We start from the raw sequence: 6499 nt of genomic DNA, 5'->3' as shown, positions 1-6499 counted from the left end.
ACATGCTGACATGAAATGTCAAGAGAGAGTGGCGGAGACGCTTAAGCCAGAGAGAAGATGAAAAGGGGGCGTGGCTGCGAAATGCTTGACAGCTGCACGATGCTCTCCATGAAAGGCGTGACCACAGGCTAAAAGACACCTTTCAGCACATCAAGCTCTAAGCACACGCCTAGAGGACGCAGGAATTGATGCTGCTACTTCCCACATGCAAGGCAAGCGCTGTTCCATACAAGCCAAACCCGCTTGCTGGGGCTTATGCCTCGGCGTCACCTAGTGCCGCTTGTTCCCCTCTTACCAGGCAAAGTTCACTGCCCTTCGTCTGCAAGGCAGTCGTGTAATTGCGGCTTTCTTGACTTATTGATGAAGGTCTGACTGGACGAGCGAATGACGCCTCTCCCCCATCCTCAAGCTCGCTGACAGATTGAAATAGCCAATGTTGCCGTGGCTCGTTGGTCTAGTGGTATGATTCTCGCTTAGGGTGCGAGAGGTCCCGGGTTCAACTCCCGGACGAGCCCTCGTGTGCTCTTTTCCTCCTCTTCCACAAGACTGGGAACTGATATCCACATCACTTCGCAGCGTCTGCTTATGGCAAATGATGGAATGTGACTAATGACTGAACGAGCCTGGCGAATTCTCATCACGTGGCACAATGAGAGCGTGCAGTCAGCTGTCCAAGGTGGCAACCTCATTGCTCGTTCAAAAGAACACGTACTGAAAACTCATCACCACTATGTCGTAGATGAGCACCGCGATCGCTTGTTGTCATGCGTCCTTACTTGGGAAATGCAGAAGCAAAAACTGCCCTCTCTCAGCCACAGAAACGTGTGCGGCTCGCCTTGCGCTCTCTGCGCCTCGCATATTTGTGGAGCTGTCTGCTCTTCTTTCTGTTGAAGTACTCAAGTTACGGGGCGTCCTGCAGCCTATGATGTTCTCACTGAGAGCTTTCAAGATTTGAAGGAAAACTACGAGCTTGATGGCTCAAGTCGAACAAATGTGATTGTTAAGCAATCGATGATCAAAAGCACGTCTTCTAACAATTTGTGAGAGTATTATCAGCACTGTTTTCACTCGGATATACTTCTCACTTGCTAAGCTGACAAACTGGACGAGAAAATGCTGGAGACGCACTCAGTGCAGACTGATGTTGGGAAGGAGGTGTGGCCCTTCAACGCTTGACAACTGAAGGACATTCTCTCCACAACGGAGGAGCACCTATCAGAAGTCGCAGAGGCTAAATGAGAGCACCGGACTCCCAGAGCTCCAAACTCAGACCTGGAGGATGCGGGAATCGATCCCGCTACCTCTCGCATGCTAAGCGAGCGCTCTACCATTTGAGATAATCCCCCTTGCTTCATGCTTCTCGGCATCATGTCTTACCGCCTCTGCCGCTCTTGCCAGGCACCGCCCACTGTCCTTGGTCTGCAAGGCAGTCCTTTCAAGTGCGATGACGACGCTGGGACCTTCGTTGCCTATTGTACGAGCTGAACTTTTGTGCTCATCAATTCAACGCTCTTTCCATCAACTCATCTTGTCTTTTGACGCTTCGTGTTTTGCGCTCCTTTGACTATCGGCATATCGGGTGACTGCAAACACTGAAGTTCTTGCTTACGGAGTGTGGAACATTGTTTTCAAGTGATCGCTGTTCTATCATGTTGACGCCGAGTGAATCAGTGTTCTGATGTGTGACAGTGACAGTGAAGCTCTGCTCTGTGTGCTTTAGGAGAGCTGATGTCCTCTGTGAAAGAAGAGGCCCCAGAGTACTATGACGATGCTGTAACTATACCTCAGAGTCCAGATGCCTTGTCAGGTGGGTTATTTCAGTCCAGTCCCAAAGAGAAACCTTGTACCAATCCCAGAAACTCTGAGTCTCTCTCCTCTATGTACTGCAGACTACATCACACTGAGTCTGTTTATTCTGCTGCCAGTGTCCAGCTCCTCTTCAAATATTTCACAAGGATACAAAGCATTGCCTTCTCTGTTCTGATACAGGCTGCACTGTTGTCAGTCACCATCTCAATTTAAAAAAATGGAATGGGTTTGAAATGTATTATATAATCAGGTTGCCTGATCCCCTGTATTTTAAATCTGATGTGTAACAGTAAAACTGTCTCTGTGTGCTTCAGGAGAGCTGATGTCTTCTGTGAAAGAAGAGGCTCCAGAGTACTATGATGATGCTGTAACTGTGCCCCAGAGCCCAGACACAGTGTCAGGTGAGTTATCATAAATAAGACTTGGTAGTACACTCTGTACCAGCCTGCATTAGCCTTTGTCATTAGAAATAAACACTACCTGGAAGAGAAATAGTCTCTGACAAGCCAGTATGTGTCAGAATGACAGCGAGATTACTGACCTGCTCTTCTGTTCACAGGGAGACTCCTCTCTGATGCGGCACCTTCTGGATACAGTGTGGATGACAGTGAGGGAGACCCCACTTTAGGTAAAGGGGACTACAGCCAGGGATCTCGGTGTGAGTGAGGTAGTTCAGGGATGAAGAAGATGATCCCCAGTAATCAATCGCTGTGCCACTCTCATCCAAGACAAGAGGGCACCAGGTCTAAGTGGTGGCTCAAATTGTGCTGTGTCCTGCATGGATCAATAGTAGCTAATACAGAGTCCTGATTGCCACAAGATTTAAATGCTTAGATCAGGGTCTCAGCTAAACCCACCCACTGTCACACCCAGCCAATCGTATGCTTTCAGTATTGTTTTCTGACCATAGTCCAGCCAATCCCTGACCAGGAGTCCTGAACTCTACATGTCAGCCTAGTGTTTCCCTGTCCTGTGTGGCCCTGCTAGAGACCTGAGGTCTTTACACCTGGATCAGCTACTGATCTGACCACAGAGAGGTCTTCAGAAACTCAAACAGAATTACTTATTTTAGAAAATACTGTCAAAGCTTTTCTGCACTCTGGTTTTAGAACACTGGTAAATTTTTGGTAAGTAAAATCTGAAGTACTAAAAGTTGTTCTAAAAGATAATTTTTTAATTTTAATTAAAATTCATTCCTATAAAGGCTTTTGGATTATAATATGCTTTCAATAACGTATTCATCTGACAAATCGTATTCACCTGTCTTAATTATAACATTATTTTTTGTGATCCTGTCTAAGATTATTTGTTTATATAATTAATGGTTGTTAAAATCACACATATACAACTTAAAAAAAAAACAACATACTATACCCATGCATAAAAATTCATGGGTCCAATTCTAAACCAAAAATATCATCTAAGAGAGTCATCCCTGTCCATCAGCTGTCCACTGCCAGTCTCTTAGTCTGTGTCTCTCTATCAGGTGTCCTCCAAACTGGCCCTGGAGTGGACAGGGTCCTGCCCACATTGCCATCTGAGGAAGGAGTCTCTACCCCTGACAGGACTGACTATGATGATGTTGAGGACGAGTCTCAGGGAGAGGATGGGTGCTGTGGGACTGACAGGGCTGTCTGGGAGAAGCTCCTCCTGCAGATCTAGACAAAGAAGAGCTTCACCAACAGAGTCACACAGTCTTAGAGCAGCTCTGAGCACTGAGACTGTCTGTGACCTGAGTCCACTTCACTCTATTGTTTCCACACTGACACTGTCTGTGACCTGAGTCCACTTCACTCCACTGTTTCCACACTGTCCTCACTGTCTGTGTTTGCAGGACCTGCAGCTTGTTTTTTATAAAAGGAAGACCCTGAAAATTCTGTTTCTGCTTCTTTCCACAATGTGTATTTCAGGTATGAATAGATCCATTGATGTACGATTCTGAAAGTAATATTTTTGATACACATTTGTATGCATCTTATTAAAATTTTGGTTTGCAATAAACTGTTTAAAGTCATTTTTGTCATTTTATTCTGACGTGCAATATTAAAAGATTGTCTATAAAAACATGACGTAGCCCTTGGCCAATCAAACAATAAATTCAACCCCAGAGAAAAAAGGAAACATGAATGTAACACTGTACACTGTAGACAAAGCCAGACACAGCATCTCCAAAGAGACACACCTGACTGTATTTTATTAGAAATGACAACACCCAAGATTAAAGCGTCATGAAAGGAATATGGAGCAAAATTCTGGCTTAACCCGCTCGGCTGAGGGCTGACCTGCTGGCCATAGGACGAGGAGTCAGGGCCCCCATGCAGGGTGACCAAGGGCCAGCTGCAGAGGTGGGATGCAAGAGACATGCAAGAGAGAAAGATAGGGATCCCGTAGGGATTTATAGCGTTTTGGGAGAGAAATGGATGTGTTGTTACAAACAAATAAGTTCTGGACCCCGTAATGAAGCTGAACAAGTGAGTTTTATTGCATGCAAAAAACATCTTGATAGAGCCAATCCGAAATAAAGGCTGAGTTTTCAATAGGGTCTACAGATATGTGCAGCAAAATAAGATCAGGCCTCCAGGAGTTTAGCAAAAATAATTTTTGAAAGAAAATAGCTTTCTCTATATTCATCTAAAATATCTGATTCAATCACTTTCTAATTTATTATTTAGCTAAAATTGCTGATTCAATCACCGCCATGTGGGTAAAATGTCTGCACAGCCACGCAGCATGATGACGTCATTAGTTGGCACTGCAGCGGCTTCAAAACAACTGAGGAGCTGAGCTGAGAAAGAGGAGATTCTGCAGCTGGATATAAACCTCACTGCATCTGCTAGTACCACCTAGTCGGGAGAAGTGAATCGCCATCAAACTAAACTGTGTGTGAATTCCATGTAATTATAAATGTATTTCCACAGGTTAAACCTACATAATTGTGTACATTATTCTCAGTGCAATTCAGATTTGGTTACTGTTTCTATCGAACTGATTAGAAAATCTGCACACCCGTGCAAAAATAAAAATGGAGGAGAAAAATGTTTATCCAGGGAAATTACTTTTGCAGTAAAAAGTGATACTCCATTTTCCATTTCTTATGATCAACCTGTTCATCATCATCCCCATTCTGTTGACAACTGATTCTGTGACTACTGGAGGCCCGAACGGGACTACTCAGTTTCTGAAAAGCAGACAGAAGAGAGAGGTTGTTTCCCCACTGGATTAGCTGAATGAGACTGATCATGCTGATTTCCAGGATAATTTGTGGTATCATTACATGAACTATACTGTGAAAAGTATTCGACCAAATGCGTCCTGTTAGGTGTGTAGCTTGATGCCTCATTCTACTGCCTCTCCTGGTAGGTTGAGTCCGCATCCTGTGGCGGGACTCTTCTCGAAATGTATAGGTCTAAGTCTCCAATCTGTAGCTAATGCTCGCTGGCTGCAAATAACCCGCTATGAAATGTACACCTTTATTAATATAACGCTGGATGGCCTCGACGCAATTAAACAAGAATTAAGAGGAGTCAGGCTTATGGCATTGTAAAATAGGTTTATGCTAGGCCTCCAGAATGCAGCCTCTGAAGGAGTGTGTGCTCTGATAGGCGATTTGTGCTGTACCTACAGTATATCCCTGCTAATGCTGATGACCATGGTAACCTCACCCTCGCAATACACCAGCTGAAAGAACTTAAGGACAAAGTAAATCAAGAGCGGGGCATTGGCAATGAGTTCCCCTTCTTTTCATGGTTAAAATTGTTATTCGGGTCATGGGGAATGTTTTTCTTGAAACTATTCATGTCTGTTATTATAGTGTTTTTGCTGCTCTGTTGTTGTATAACTTGTATTATCCCTATGCTTCAATCTATGGTAAAGACTCATTAATATGCACTGATTAGAATAGACTCCCATGAGCCCTGGGACCCTCCAGGTGACCCCTACGAGGACTCCATAGTGAAAAAGCATTTTAAGGATAAAAAGGAGGGAATGTAATGGAAAGTTACTAAAGAAAAGTGTTTAATCCTAAAAATGTTGTTTACGGGCAATATTAAAGCAGCTGGATTCTGTGAACAAAGTGTGATAGTACCCAGCGGGTCAAGGGCACGGGATGTTCGAAGAATATGTTTATCTCTGCACCAGCAAAAAGGCGATGCAAAACTGCATGTAGCTGTCTTCTCTGTCCTTCAAGGCTTAGACCTATAAGTACTGGAAAATTACTGCCTCGCCTGTCTTTGTATTACTAACCAACCATAATGAAGTAAACAAGTTGAGCTGTTGCATCAGCTAAGTGTGTAAAATAAGGGACCTTTCCCTATTTTACTTTGGAAATCAGCCCCCACTTGCTGCACAGACTAGTGGTTGCTGTTGTGCAATATTATTTTTCATTTTGTTACAATGGACTTCACAGTGCTCCTAGGAAGGTTCAAAGCTTTGTAAATCTTTTTATAACCTTCTCCAGCTTTTTTCCTCCTAACAACTTCATCTCGAAGTTCCATAGGCAGCTCCTTGGTCTTCATGACAGTAGGACTGATCTGATCTGCTGTTTTAGTTGTGAGACCTCACAGTCAGTGATATTTATTGTGCAGTCAAGCAATTGAATACAGGTGTACCTTGTTAACATTTAGTGGGATCTCTCAAGATAACGGACCCAAATTAGGTTGCTAAAACAAAGGGAGTGAATACTTATCAATTA

General features: G+C 43.9%; 2 non-coding genes across 2 annotated transcripts; one reads left to right on the top strand and one right to left on the bottom strand.

Moving 5' to 3' along the window:
• Positions 1-443: 443 nt before the first annotated feature.
• trnap-agg (transfer RNA proline (anticodon AGG)) lies at positions 444-515 on the top strand. Its single transcript has one exon. It is a non-coding gene; the product is annotated as a tRNA-Pro (tRNA).
• Positions 516-1273: 758 nt separating this feature from the next.
• trnaa-agc (transfer RNA alanine (anticodon AGC)) lies at positions 1274-1346 on the bottom strand. Its single transcript has one exon. It is a non-coding gene; the product is annotated as a tRNA-Ala (tRNA).
• Between the last annotated feature and the right edge of the window lie 5153 nt (positions 1347-6499).

This window comes from Atractosteus spatula, unplaced genomic scaffold, assembly GCF_055471065.1.
Source record: "Atractosteus spatula isolate fAtrSpa1 unplaced genomic scaffold, fAtrSpa1.hap1 Scaffold_145, whole genome shotgun sequence".
NCBI classification, from domain to species: Eukaryota; Metazoa; Chordata; class Actinopteri; order Semionotiformes; family Lepisosteidae; genus Atractosteus; species Atractosteus spatula.
This window is presented reverse-complemented; position numbering and strand designations above follow the sequence as displayed.